General features: G+C 40.0%; 1 long non-coding RNA gene across 3 annotated transcripts in view; it reads left to right on the top strand.

Moving 5' to 3' along the window:
• Window positions 1-14,567, top strand: part of LOC122706767 — a 43,865-nt gene that overhangs the window by 26,585 nt on the left and 2,713 nt on the right. For 2 of the 3 annotated variants that reach the window (XR_006344455.1, XR_006344456.1), the window contains exons 4-5: window positions 8,626-8,788; window positions 9,649-9,787. This is a non-coding gene — a long non-coding RNA (uncharacterized LOC122706767). Of the gene's footprint in view, window positions 1-8,625; window positions 8,789-9,648; window positions 9,788-9,991; window positions 10,055-14,567 lie in introns of all 3 variants that reach the window. The other variant, XR_006344457.1, reaches the window with a different exon arrangement.

The raw sequence follows: 14,567 nt of genomic DNA, 5'->3' as shown, positions 1-14,567 counted from the left end.
TGCTGAGTTGCAAAGAAGAGAGATTACTTGCCTTGCCACAGAAATGCTACTTTTCTTTGACAACGATGTGCTCCCTAAATTTCCCAGAATACCACATTAAGGTGATTTGGGGGAAAGTAGCGGGATAGAATTAGATCTTGAGAATTCTTTGGTCGTTTCTGTGAACTGAGATTATGAGGTTATGAAAAAATGAGGTAGAGAATAAATAGCTTGTGAGGAAAAAAGTGTTGATGATAATTTCATGATTATAAAACCGTGGTAGGAGATTGTTGAAGAGTGATATAATCATCACACAAACCACCCAGGGACAGAAGAGACTGCTGGTGGATGAAGGAGATTTTACTTCCTTGTACGTGTCTGCCCTGAATTTCCCCACTACGATGTCGGTGACGACACTACTATAGCTGCCACTCTTCCTGCCTTTTCGGCTTATTTCAGCCATTTTTGTCTATAAGATTACACCCAAGTCATAAGCCCCGACTACCCAGGGAGCAGTGGCAAGTGGCTGGAAACATGGGCGTGGGTGAGCGTGAAAGCAGGTGACTCGGCACCTTCAATTCACCAGTTTACTTCAGTGCCCCTCTGCCCACCCCGTATCATTTCATCTCTCAATTGGTCTCAAATCAGTCCTGTGTTAAAATCCTGGTGACTTGGGAACAAGGCTTCCAGAGATGACAAAGTAGCCTTATAACTTATTCAGCCTAGACCTAGTATCAGGTTCTTTTTCCAAGTACTAGTGAGTCACTATTTTTATGTGATTACCATGCAAACATGAACATGTTAAGTGAGCTATTGCCAGCAATCAGGGCCACTTGTTAACATAGCATCAGTAAGAGCAACTCAGGTGAGAAACAACTCTGATTATAGGTATTTAGCCCAAATGTACATCAGTTGTAACTCCTTCAATGTATTCTTTTACCAGCTAATTGAAATACTTTATCAGTGAAAGTCTTGACACAACAGTTACACAAACACACATCTAAGAACATGGGGAAATTAAATAAGACTTACAATATACACTTTAACAAAATGATGGCTTAATTTATACTCCCTTTGTAATTTTAACTAAATGTTGTGGCGAGTATTTCTTACTTTAACTCCTAAGTATATGGGCATTTATTGCACAAAATATAAAGATACTTCAGGAGCTTGTGATTAACGCCATGGTATTCAGGCACAGTTTATAGAGACTTTCAGTCAAAGACAAAATATCCAAGTGGATGATAAAACACATGAAATAGACATATATATACAAGGACTTAATTTAGATGTCTCATGTCAGCTGAGTTCTAGCTCTTGGCTTATCAGGAATGTCTCCAAACAAGCATGTTCTGTACCTGACTCAAGGCTGCCTTGGGGACCAGCCCCTGGGTAGGGTGGCTAGATAAATACAGGGTGCCCAGTTACATTTAATTTCATGTAAACACTGAAGAATTTTTAGTATAAATATGCCCCAAACATTACATGCAACATGCTTAGGCAGACATACGCTGTAGCTCTTATGTGCTTACTCTTCAGGCAAGATGCTTCACACATTCGAAACCCTGAAATCCAGAATTTCCCTCTAGCACTATAGTCTGGTTCTTTTACTGTGTATTGCCTTACCCTCTATTGCCTAAGCTTGCCTTTCCCTAAGGGCTTCCCTGGTGGCTCAGATGCTAAAGAATCTGCCTCCAATGCAGGAGACCTGGGTTCAATCCTTGGGTCGGGAAGTTCCCCGGACGAAGGGAATGTCAACCTGCTTCAGTATTCTTGCCTGGAAAATTCCCTGGATAGGGGAGCCTGGCAGGCTACAGTCCATGGGGTCACAAAGAGTCAGCCATGACTGTATTAGCCTCTTCCCAAAAGAGCGTTTTGTTCATACCGCTTGTTTTCAAAGAACTTTTAAAATGTTAGTGATTGGAGAGAGACAAAAGTTGCCTTCCCATCAGTTGTAATACAGAGAAAACTCGCTAAAACCTGCTTTCTTCTTTCTCCCTCTCTCTGCCAATTTTGAATTTTCAAAGGCCTGTCCTTAAGGTTTAGCGCTAGATTTAAAAGGGTGGACAGATATGAAATAAGATAGGAGGGTTTTTTTCCTGACAAAGCTTGTATGCCTGGGTTGGTTTCTAGGGATTGTGGTAAAGGCAGTTTCTCAAAGGTTTAATTTAAAATTTTTAGGTCGAGCCGAAGGCCACCACCAGTAACATGAACAGCATGTTATGGTAAGGAAATGAACAGCAGTGTGGTAGAATAAAGAACAACAAATGTAGAGCTGTCAGATTTGAGGTTGAGGTCTGGCTCTGTACTTGCAGAAGCTGTGTACTTTAAGCAAGTCCTTTGGCCTCCGTGAACCTCAGTTTCTTCCTCAGTAACAAAGAGGGCTTAGTGGGGCAAATGTGGAGAGAGATACCTGTATAGAAATGATGTGTAAATGTCAAGTTCAATCTAGATGTTTGCAGTGATGATGATGACGAAGACGATGATGGCCAAGACATAAAGAGACGTTACAGGAAGTCGTTTGTTAGAGAGATACTTAATTATTTTAGACTTAAAAATATTTATTTATGTATTTATTTTTGGCTACTGCTGGTCTTTGTTGCTTTTAGGGGGGTTTTCTCTAGTTGTGGCAAGCGAGGAGTTGCTCTTTGTGGTGCATGGGCTTCTCACTGCGGTGGCTTCTCTTCTGTAAAGCACAGGCTCTAGGCTCGCGGGCTTCAGTAGCTATAGCACACAGGCTCGATAGTCATGACTCATGGGTCCTGGGCGAGTGGGCTTCAGTAGTTGTGGCTCAGGGGCTCAGTAGTTAGGGTTCATGGGCCCAGAGGGAGTGGGCTTCAGGCGTTGTGGCTCACGGGCCCTAGGGCACAGGCTCAGTAGTTGTTGCACACTGGCTTACTTGTTTCGCGGCACGTGAAATCTTCCCGGACCAGGGATGGAACCTGCGTCCCTTGCATTGGCAGGCAGATTCTTATTCACCACACCACCAGGGAAGTCCTAAAGAGATTTTAATTCAGACCCTAAAAATTTTAATACCCACTTGGTTCACAAGATAATTATACAGAAGAGTATTGTTTGTATATGGGTTGAGTAAAGAAAGAAAGAAAGAAACAAAAAAACCCAATTCCATATGCTTTTAGAAGAGAGCTTACTAAAAGCTTTTGTGTATAAGAATAAAATTTTTAAACTTTGAAGTATAGTTGCTTTACAATGTTATATTAGTTTCAGATGTATATCATAGTGATTCAGTCTTAAAACAGATTTTACTCCATTTAAATTTAATAGCTACAATTTTCTGTGCTATATAGTATATCCTTATTGCTCATCTATTTTGTACATAGTAGTTTTTATAGTTTGTATCTCTTAATCTCATACCTCTATTTTGCCCCTCCCCACTTCCCCTCCTCTGTGGTAACCGTTAGTTTTCTATATGTGAGTCTGATTCTGTTTTGCATTTATTATACATTCATTTGTAGTATTTTTTAGATTTCACATGTAAATGATATCATACAGGATTTGTCTTTATCTAACTCATTTCACTAAGCACTCCTTTCACTAAGGTCCATCCATGTTGTTGCGAATGGCAGAATTTCATTCTTTTTTATGGCTGAGTAATGTTCTATGACAGACATACACACCATATCTTCTTTATCCGTTCATTTGTTGAGGGGCATTTGGGTTGCTTCCTTGTCTTGGTTATTGTAGATAGTGCTGCTATGAATATTGGGGTGTGTGTATTTTTTCAAACAGCAGCAGCAGCAGAGTTTTCATTTTTTCCAGATATATACCCAGAAGTGGATTTGCTGGATCATGTGGTAGTTCTATTTTTACTTTTTTGAGGAACCTTTGTACTGTTTTCCATAGTAGTTTCACGAATTTACATCTCCACCAACAATGTTAGGAGGGTTCCCTTTTTTCCACATCCCGTCTAACATTTCTTATTTGTAAATTTTTTTGATGATAGCTATTTTCACAGGTGTGAGATTATATCTTATTTTTGTTTTGATTTGCGTTTCTCTAATAATTAGCAATGTTGAGCATCTTTTCATGTGCCTGTTGGCCATCTGTATGTCTTTGGGAAAATGTCTCTTCAGGTCTCCTGCCCATTTTTAAATTTTTTTAAAATATTGAGCTGTATGAGCTGTTTGTATATTTTGGTTGTCAACCTCTTGTCTGCCGTTATCACTTGCAAATGTTTTCTCTCATTCTGTAGGTTGCCTTTTTATTCTGTGATGGTTCCCTTTGCTGTGCAAAAGCTTTTAGGTTTAATTAAGTCCCATTTATTTATTTTTACCTTTGTTTCCTTTCACTGAGGAGGTATAGACAAAAAATATTGCTATGATTTATGTCAAAGAGTGTTCTACCTATGTTCTCATCTAAGAGTTTTATGGTTTAAGGTCTTATATTTAGGTCTATATATCCATTTTTCATTTATTTTTATATATAGTGAAAATATGATTTTTACAGTATAATTTACTTAGGATTACATGGAAGAAATGGAAAATAGAGTGACATTCTGAGAAGCATTTTGTTTAAAGCCTTTTATTTTGGGTGAATAGTCACTCAACAACCGATCTATTTATTTTGTACAAGCCTCAGACACATTATTATTGTTGTTACTATTTAACATTATAGCTTGAAGTTTTTGATGCACAGAGAAAGCTTTTATGAGGTATTGAGTCTATCCATTTGCTCAGTGATAAAGCAGAGAATGCAAAAGAGGAAAATTGTACCAGAGGTCCTCTGATTCTTTTTTAGCATTTCCATCCTATGCTCAAGGAAGGTGAAGGTTTTGGAAGGACTGAGTCCTCAGAGCTCTGGGTACCAACTCTAAATGGAGAATATTTATCCTTGTTTAATTTTGCTTCATTTATTACTCTGTAACCAATATATATGTGTTATAGAAAACTAGAGAATATGGATAAGCAAAAAGAAGACAAATATCCCAAACTCTGCCCTCCAGTGTACAGTAGATGTAGTTGTACCTGTAAGATGCTGCTGTATTCAAAAGAACCAAAAAGCATAACAATGGCATCTTCCACAAGCATTATAACCAAGCACATGTGAGACACAACCCAACACATGCATGTGCATGTGTGTGTAATATGGATATGTGTATGGATATGTGTGTAATATGGATACATGATATGTGTGATAGGATGGCAAACTCTAGAGAAGGTTCCATTTCGGTCATCTTAGCTAACTTGCTTTTCTCTAAAACCAGTCCTAAAACTTGTTATTAATACTAAAGTGATAAAATGATGGTTACTTCCTGGCATTTGACTAAAGTACTCCTGGACTAAAAGCCTTCCTCTGGTTCTCTCTGATTCTTTGATTGGGCGTAGGCAACTCTGTCTCCCCCTCCAGAATTTCTGGGCTAATAGTTGTATTTATCTTGTAGGGTTGTTGGAGGATTAAATGAGGTAATACTTGGAAAGGGTTTAGAACAGCACTGGGCAGGCCCATGGTGAGCCCTCCCCAGTATCAACTCTAGAGTGGTTGATAATTCTAAATTCACCCCCCAAGAGGCCCCATTTTCTGCTTGGTGTGCTATGAGAGAAGACTTAGGCTTAAATTGTGACTCACCATTTACTAGCTATGTGTCCTTGGAGAAATTAATTAACTTCTTGGTGATGTGAATTAGCCCCACAAAGATAGAGCACATTGTATGCCAGATTTTGCCAGGCACTGCAGACCCATGGAGAGCAGCTCAAACATAAGAAGGTTATTAACCTGAGCTTGGGTAAGTGGTTATAAGCTGAGATCTAAAGGTTTGAAACAGTCTAACCAGAAAGCTAGGAGATGGTGTTCAAGCCCCTCAAACAGCCAGAGAGAGAAGAGAGTACCTACAGGGTGGGAAGAGCAGGAAGTATCACTGGGCCGTGGTGTGCAAAAGGAGCGTGTTGAAAATGAACTTGAAGAGGATCTTGCAAGCCGCATTAAGAAGTGTAGACTTTATTTTAGGCAAAGTAGCAATCTATGGAAAAAGTCTTAAAGGAAGGGCTGACATAATTAGACTTGCACATCAGAAAGATCCCTTGGACTGTATTTCAAAGGATAGATTAGAGACAGTGGTGGGAAAATGGGGGAACGGGCATACAGGTGAGTGACGGTAGGTTCTCAGTTGACCGTAGTGCCACAGGGGGCAAGGAGAGTGCCTTGTGGGTGAGGGAGAGAGGAAAGACTGGTTAAAGCCCAGGAAATTCCTTGGCCATCCAGTGGTTAGCACTCCATGCTTCCGGTGCAGTGGGCCTGGGTTCCATTCCTGGTTGGGGAACTACGATCCCACAAGCTGAGCAGCACTGACCAAAAAAAAAAAAAAAAAAAAAAAGTCAAAAAAGCTCAAAAGTTTCTGGCTTTGCTGGTGGTCCCAGTTACCAACATAGACATGAAACTAGGGTAGTTTTGGGGGGAAGATGAGTTCAGTTTGGAACATATTGAATTTGAGGTTGGAAGAAGCTGGGAGTGTCCACTGAATAGCTAGACATGTGACCCTAAAGCTGAATCAGAACACAGTAGGTGTTTAAAGTCATAGTTTCCCTTTACCTCATGCCTGTTTCCTCACTGCTCACCCTCAAACCATTTCTCTGCTATCACCTCCTCTCTGTCTCCTACTTTTTTGATTTTTAAAGCATTTTGGTATATTTCTTTCCAATAATTCTATGCTTTTGGAAAAATACAGTTGAAAACATACTGTATATATTCTTTTCACTTGCTATTTTAACGTTACTGTTTTAACTATGATTTTTGATAACTGCTAGATAGTTCCACCTTACAGATATACCAAACTTCACTTGGCCATTTTTCCACTGTTAGGCATCTAGGTGCTCCTATGTTTCCAAAAAATCTTTGTTCCTGTTGCTGATTATTTCCCTACACCAGGCTTCTAGAAGTGAGACTACAACGTTAAACATTTTCAGAGGAATAAGAAAGCTAGTTTCATATTAAGGATTGGAAGTGATACGGCTGTTTTTTCATCAGCACAGTACTAACTTTTCACCAAAGTGGGGGGCTTTTTGACTCATTCATCTTTTATATTTTGTAAGTAGCATCCTCTTCCTTATATTTACAATACTAATCATCTATTTATTTGTAATGTTACACACTGTTCAGTTGTTTGCTGTTCAGTTGTTGTTCAGTTGCTACGTCATGTCTGACTCTTTGCGACCTCATGGATTGCGGCATGCCAGTCTTCCTGGTTCTTCACTATCTCCCAGAGTTTGCTCAAATTCATGTCCGTTGATTCAGTGATGCTATCTAATCATCTCATCTTCTGCCACCCTCTTCTCCTTTTGCCTTCAAACTTTCCTAGCATTAGGGTCTTTTCCAATGAGTCAGCTTTTCTCGTCAGGTAGTCAGAGTATTGGAACTTCAGCTTCAGTATCAGTCCTTCCAATGAATATTCAAGGTTGATTTCCTTTAGGATTGACTGGTTTAATCTCTTTGCTGTCCAAGGGACTCTCAAGAGTCTCCTCTAGCATCATAGTTTGAAAGCATCAATTCTTTGGCACTCAGCCTTTCTTATGGTCCAGCTCACATCTGTACATGACTACTGGAAAAACCATAGCTTTGACTAGATGGACCTTTGTTGGCAAAGTGATGTTTCTGCTTTTGAATACGCTGTCTAGGTTTGTCATAGTTTTTCTTCTAAGGAACAAGCATCTTTTAATTTCATGGCTGCAGTCACCATCCACAGTGATTTTGGAGCCCAGGAAAAGAAAACCTGTCACTGCTTCCACTTTTTCCCTTTCTATTTGCCATGAAGTGATGGGACCAGAGGCCATGATCTTAGGTGTCTTTTTTTTAGTGTTGAGTTTCAAACCAGCTTTTTCACTCTCCCTCTTTCACCCTTATCAAGAGGCTCTTTAGTTCCACTTCACTTTCTGCTATTAGAGTGGTATCACTTGCATATCTGAGGTTGTTGATACTTCTCTCAGCAATCTTGATTCCAGCTTGTGATTGATCCAGTCTGGCATTGTGCATGATGTACTCTGCAAGTGAGTTAAATAAACAGGGAGACAATATACAGCCTTGAGGTACTCCTTTCCCAATTTGGAACCAGTCCAAATTGTTCCATGTCTGGTTCTAACTGTTGCTTCTTGACTCACATACAGGTTTCTCGGGAGACAGATTAAGGTGGTCTGGTATTCCCATCGCTTTAAGAATTTTCCACAGTTTGTTGTGATCCACACAGTCAAAGGCTTTCACATAGTCACTATTCAGAGAGAACTATATAGATTTGATCCCTATATTCTAAAAGTTTATAGTCTAAGAGAGAAATACCAGTGCAGGCATGCATGCTTAAGATTTACCAAGACTGTTAAAACTACAACATGGATGAAACTTCAATGAGTTTAGGGCAATCACATTTAAAGGATCAGGACCGAATTAACATTTATTACATAGACTGAAGGGAGAAGAGATCAGTGGGGACCAGCTGGGACATCCAGTGTTCACCTGGACCAAACGTGTAGCCTGCTCATTCCTTCTAAAAGTCTCTATTATAACCTATTTCCTCCTCTCTTCCAGTTCATAATACCAAGCGGCTACCCTCAGAAATGCACTGTAACCCCCTTCTTGGTTCTTTAATTCTTCCCCCATTTCCCTCTTGACCCACCTTTCCCATGTCACTTTCCTGTCTCCCAGCCTCAGGTCTCAGACTAATCCTGCCCTTTATCATCAGAGGTGATGAGTGGCACTCCCGGATCTCCTGTCTCCCTGGAGTTGTGTTTGGAAAGTACAGGCCCTGACTGTGACTAGCAGCCCTCCCAGACACCATCTGCTGCCTGTCTGTCATCATCAACTGCAGGTACCGTGTTCACAGGACCAGACCTTCGCCTACCACCCTCCACTGCAGGTATCCTATAATGGCCCGCCTCCTTGACATGAGAGAGCCCATTCTTGGTTCTAGGAACAAATCCTTGCTGGTCTGCCTCATTCCTGCCAAAGATAAAGATAACACTGATAGTAACAAAAAACATTTAGTGAGTGTTTGAAGCGATCGTGCTCAGACATTCAGTCCTGTCTGACTCTTTGTGACCTCATGGACAGAGAAGCTTGCCATGGAATGAAGCCTGCCAGGTTTCTCTGTCCATGGGATTCTCCTGCACGAATACTAGAGTAGGTTGCCATTTCCTCCTCCAGGGGATCTCCCAGACCCAGGGATCAGACCTGTGTCTTCTGCATCTCCTGCACTGGCAGGCAGATCTTTATCACTAGCGCCCCTTGGGAAACTCTAGTGAGTGCTTACTATTATTCATTTAATGGTTTTGGCCCTTCCATTCTTGGCCATGACAGGAGACAGGCTATAACTTAATCCTGAAGAGATCTGATGACACATGTGGATGAACATATTAGCGTATTATCACGGGCACAAAATGTAATACTCCATTTACCCAGAACAGGCCCAAGGAGAGGGAAAAGCAAGACCCCTCCCTGTCTCACTGTCTGTGCCAAGTCCAGAGATGGTGCTTGCCTACTGCTTCCAGTGACCCATCACAGATAAGCCGGATGTCAGAAGCCGAGGTGTTGCTATTAAGAATATTCACTGAAAGAAACGCACTGGCTTCATTTTTGAGCAGATTCTCTTCCCGTGGAACAGCAAATCCTTTTACCTAGTCTTCTTGCTGTTCCTGAGTCTAATCTATATCTGTTTTTACTGTGTTTCAGCTCCGAGTGTAGTAGAAGTAAATCAGAAAGAACTTTTTTCTCCTCTATATTGGCTTCAAGTTAATATGATCCTATGGTCTGAAAAGGAGTTTTTTGATTATCTGGGTATGCAGTCATCCTTACCACTGACTAATAAGAGGTAATTATCATCAAATACTCATCCACTGAGGGGGAGTTACAAGTTGTGGCAGGTGTTTGGTGGATAATACTAATGCAATTTATTTTACAGTTTACTATCTCAGAATGATCAGCTAGTAAAACATAAATTATGGATTGGTACTTAACATTTTCTTGTTTGTCCATCCATCTTAGATTTAAACTTTTTTCAACTTTGTTTTATTAGTTATATTCCTGTGCATGAATTACATAATCATGAATACACTGTGCTACGTGAACTACCACACAGGTACTCTCTCAGAGCTTAAAGTAACCTCACGAGCGTGTGTGTGTGTGTGTGTGTGTGTGTGTATGTGTGTGTGTGTGTGTGTGTGTGCGCGCGCGCGCATGCTTAGTCACTCAGTCGTGTCTGACTCTTTGCAACCCCATGGACTGTAGCCCACCAGGCTCCTCTGTTCATGGGATTCTCCAGGCAAGAACACTGGAGTGGGTTGCCATTGCCTTCTCCAGAGGATCTTCCCAACAAAGGGATTGAACCCAGGTCTCCTGCATTGCAGGCTGATTCTTCACCATCTGAGTCACCAGGGAAGCCCCATAAGGCTGATACTGATATTATTCCCATTTTACTGATGAGGAAACTGAGGCTCAGACATTGAGCTCCAGAACAGTCTGCTGTCTACCACTGTACTATCATGGCATGTTTCATTTTAATATATTTTATTATTTCACAGATTCAAGTTTATCATGACTTAAAACTTATCTCCTGAACATACCAACTATATTTAGGAAAAGTCTCACTAGGCACACCTCATATATAAAGTAGATGTTTTTTATAATTTCATCATTGCAAACAACTTTCCTAAGATTCTTCTGTCCTGCCTTATTACCATTTATCTCGTAAATATGTTATTAGATTCATCAATGGGAAAGTTTTGCTTTTGTGTTAAAATAATGACAAACTGTAAACTATTTAGAAGGGTAAACAATTATGGCTGGAATGAGCTCTAAATTCTTTGGAATTGGTCAGGAATTAGAATGCTCACATAAACATTAGTTGGACCGTGCTAAATCTTGGATTCTGTCTTTAAGTTTGCTGCAAAACTAAAACCTTTCATCTTGTGTCTAATGTTTCCATTTCTAGTCAGGTATAGGGCAAAATTAGGAAGCAGAGAGATTTAGAAATGCCTTTTCCACCCGCCTCCCCCGCCCACAACTAAAGTCCTATTTAGTTCAGTGTTCTGAGGAGCTGAGACGGGATTAAGACCCTACTACAGTGTCTTCTCCTGGAAGAGGACATGGCAACCCACTCCAGTATTCTTGCCTGGAGAATCCCATGGACAGAGGAGCCTGGCAGGCTATAGCCCATAGCATCGCAGAGTCAGACAGGACTGAAGCGACTTAGCACAGTGTCTTCTAATGAGAGCTCTTTCCATTCTGCATTTATCAGATGTTAATTATTCATATTGCATGATTGAGGATTTTGGAGTCAGAGATTCACCTGCAATATTTGGAATACCAGTGGAGGTCTACATCAACACAGAATTTATACAGCAGCTGGTACTAGTCAAAGCTAATGATGGAATTTCAGTTTAATAAAAAGACCCCCAACTGAGCATACCATCTTGAAAAAAGTATACTTATCAAACAGCTTTCAATCAGTTCAAGAGAGACACCTTAATTGGGAAGAGGAAGATTTGAGAGTAGTTTGTCATTGTGCCAAGTCCAGATCAATAACTTCATGTCTGTGCTTTGGTAGACGTAGCTTTTTCTTTGTTAAGTAACCATATCTACATCCACTTTATTTGGAGAAGGAGATCTTTGTTTCATTTGACAATATTAAATGATACCTTCTTTTAATTCTCTCTGTATTTTCATAATGAACATAAGTAAAATTTAGACTTGTGATTATAAGGGTCAATGTTGTTTTTATTTGAAAACAAATTTTATATTTTTGTAATAGGAAAGCAGTGCCTGTGAGATATAAAAATTTTTCATTTTTGAAAATTTCATTGAAATAAAACTATATGAGTAAAATTAAATTATGGTGGTTTACCTAAAAGGAAGAAGCTGCTGAACCATGATGATCTGGAGTCCATTAAAATTATCTTGGCGATAAATGTACAGAGTAACTTGCTAACAAGAAACAAAAAGAAAATGGATTGACTTTTAGAAGGAAGGATTAGGAATACTAAAGAGGACTGTGACAGCCATTAAGTCTTAGTTTCCTTATTTGTTAAAAGGAGAAACCAACACAAGATTATAAACCAATTATCCTCCAATTAAAAGTAAATTTTAAAAAAGGAGGTATTTGTTCCAACTAGTGGCTTTCAAGCTATTTGTAATGACCGGTCTTAATGGTACCTTAAGGGACACCGTGGACCAGCAGGGCAGGTGGAGAGGGCAGAGAGGGTGGTGGAGCAGGAGCCCAAGGTGGAGGTGGAAGCAGTTTGAGGAGCAGGACTCAGGAGTTCCCGTTCTCACAGCAACCAGGACAGAGCGTTTCTTTCTTTTATTCCTTCCTTCTGCTCTTCCTCCCTCCTTCTCTGTCTTTCCTTTTCTCTCTCTTCCCTTAACACATAGAAATATTGAGTTTATGCAGACAATTTCTTTTCATAAAATAGGGTTCCGCTTCTAAAATATAGCTTGCAAATCACTGAACTAGATAATTCTTCTTCCTTCTATGAATCCTTTCCTTCTAGGAATGCCTTGATTACTATTAGGATTTTAAGATCCAGAAACAAAATAGCAAGAGAAGGTGGAATTTTTTTTTAGAACATACAACAAGTATCTATCTTGCAGGAGTTGTAGTTCTGCTAAGATACAACAAAAATGAGCAGAAATGGTATCTTGCTGACCCGCGGCAGAGATATGGGACTACTATGACTAGGTCTAGGTTTTTTTTGCTTGTTTTGTGTTTCAGAGCAACTGTGCAGAAAAGAACCAAGCTCACTTAGGCACTTAATCTACTAGATGATGTTTGGGGAGAATGATGGAATTATGGTCCAATTAAAAAAAAATCAGTTTCATGCATTTAGAGGATCCTAAACTATAAAAGTCAAGGGGATACTTTAAGATCACTTTTCTCATATACTCACTCATCAATTAAATCAGTTAATTTTTAACCAAGTGTGTCAGCTACTATGCTGGATGTTGGGGTACTAGTATATTGTCCCTATCTGTATAGTATGTCTTAGTGGAGAGGACCATTGATTAAACAAATAAACCTGAAAGAATATAACTACAAGTTATTATAAATGCTAGTAAGTAAAAGAACAGGTTTCTCTGAGGTCATGTGTTAGCGACCACATGAGACACTAGGCTGCAGGGAGAGAAAGTGACTGGCCTCAAGTCACTGAGGAGCTGGCATTACTTTGTCACGTATTCTCTCTGTCTCACCAGTTTGGTTGTAGAGGCCTAGGCAAATAATCAGGACCAAGTGATGGAAACTAGAAATCTATGAGTTTCTTTATTGGCATCTTCACTACTTTGAAATGTTGGGCAACCTTGAGAGACATCAGATACCTGCATTAAGGATGAGAGCTTCCAATTTTTGAAAATTGTTTTTTTTAACAATTTTTAAAAATAATTGTTTTAGGGCATCTCTGCTTGCAATATGGTTGACTAGAGGCTGAAAATAGTTTGCAGGAGTAACAACGTCCACAATTAAAGGAAAACAGTTGTAGTAAAATTTCTAGGCCACAACCAGGTTCACAGCTTCCCTGAGTCTACTTTTCTGTAAAACAAGTGGTTTTGTTTCTATGGAAGATCCAGTCCAGATGTCTATCAATTTCTGCTACAAATCTTTGCCTTGGCTTATCAGTTAGAAGAAAACGCAAGTGAAACCATCATTAATAAAATTATGAACAGACTTCCCTGGTGGTCCAGTGGTTAAGAATCTGCCTTGCAATGCAGGGGGTAAGGGTTTGATCCCTGATTGGGGAACTAAGATCCCACTTGCCACAGAGCAACTAAGCCCATGTGCCACAACTACTAAGCCTGCACTCCTCAACTCGGGAGATCCTGCTTGGTGCAACTAAGACCCGACACAGCCAAAAAGAAAAAAAAAGCCCTTAAATAAAAATGAACCATTAATAAACAATGGTTAGCTAACAGCAACTGTAATAAACTTTGGAGACTGAGCTAGGTGAGAACTTCTCTGATTGACTTCCCGCAATCTAAAAGCCTAAATCATAGTCAGTGCCATTAGTTTGGAATGTTTCATTTGTAATTATACCATCAAATTTGTATTTTTATTATAACTAAAAATTATGTGTACATATACATTTGATCCCTGGGTTGGGAAGATCCCCTGGAGGAGTGCATGGCAGCCCACTCCAGTATTCTTGCCTGGAGAATCCCATGGACAAAAGTGAAGTGTTAGTTGCTCAGTCGTGTCTGACTCTTTGCGACCTGGGCAAGAATACTGGAGTGGGTTGCCATGCCCTTCTCCAGGGGATCTTCCTGACCCAGGAATCAAACCCGGGTCTCCCACTTTGCAGGCAGGATCTTTACCATTTGAGCTAGCTGGGAAGCCCTCCATGGACAAAGGAGCCTGGCGAAAGAGTTGGACATGACTGAAGTGACTTAGCATGCATGCATACATTATATGTAAGTCTTTGCATTAATGAATGAATGGGATTACAGCACAAATGTTGGGGTTTTGTGCAGACTGTTTTTTCTTTTTCCTTTTCATATCTCCTTCCTTCTCATCTCTTTTCCTGCTACCCTTACCTGTGACACAACCCTTGCTATCAAACTAGCTTATATCTTTGCATATTTTTAATCTATGACCATGTAATCCT

The sequence above is a fragment of the Cervus elaphus genome, chromosome 13, assembly GCF_910594005.1.
Source record: "Cervus elaphus chromosome 13, mCerEla1.1, whole genome shotgun sequence".
Lineage (NCBI taxonomy): Eukaryota > Metazoa > Chordata > Mammalia > Artiodactyla > Cervidae > Cervus > Cervus elaphus.
The sequence above is the reverse complement of the archived record's forward strand: the minus strand, read 5'-3'. Positions and strand labels throughout refer to the sequence as shown.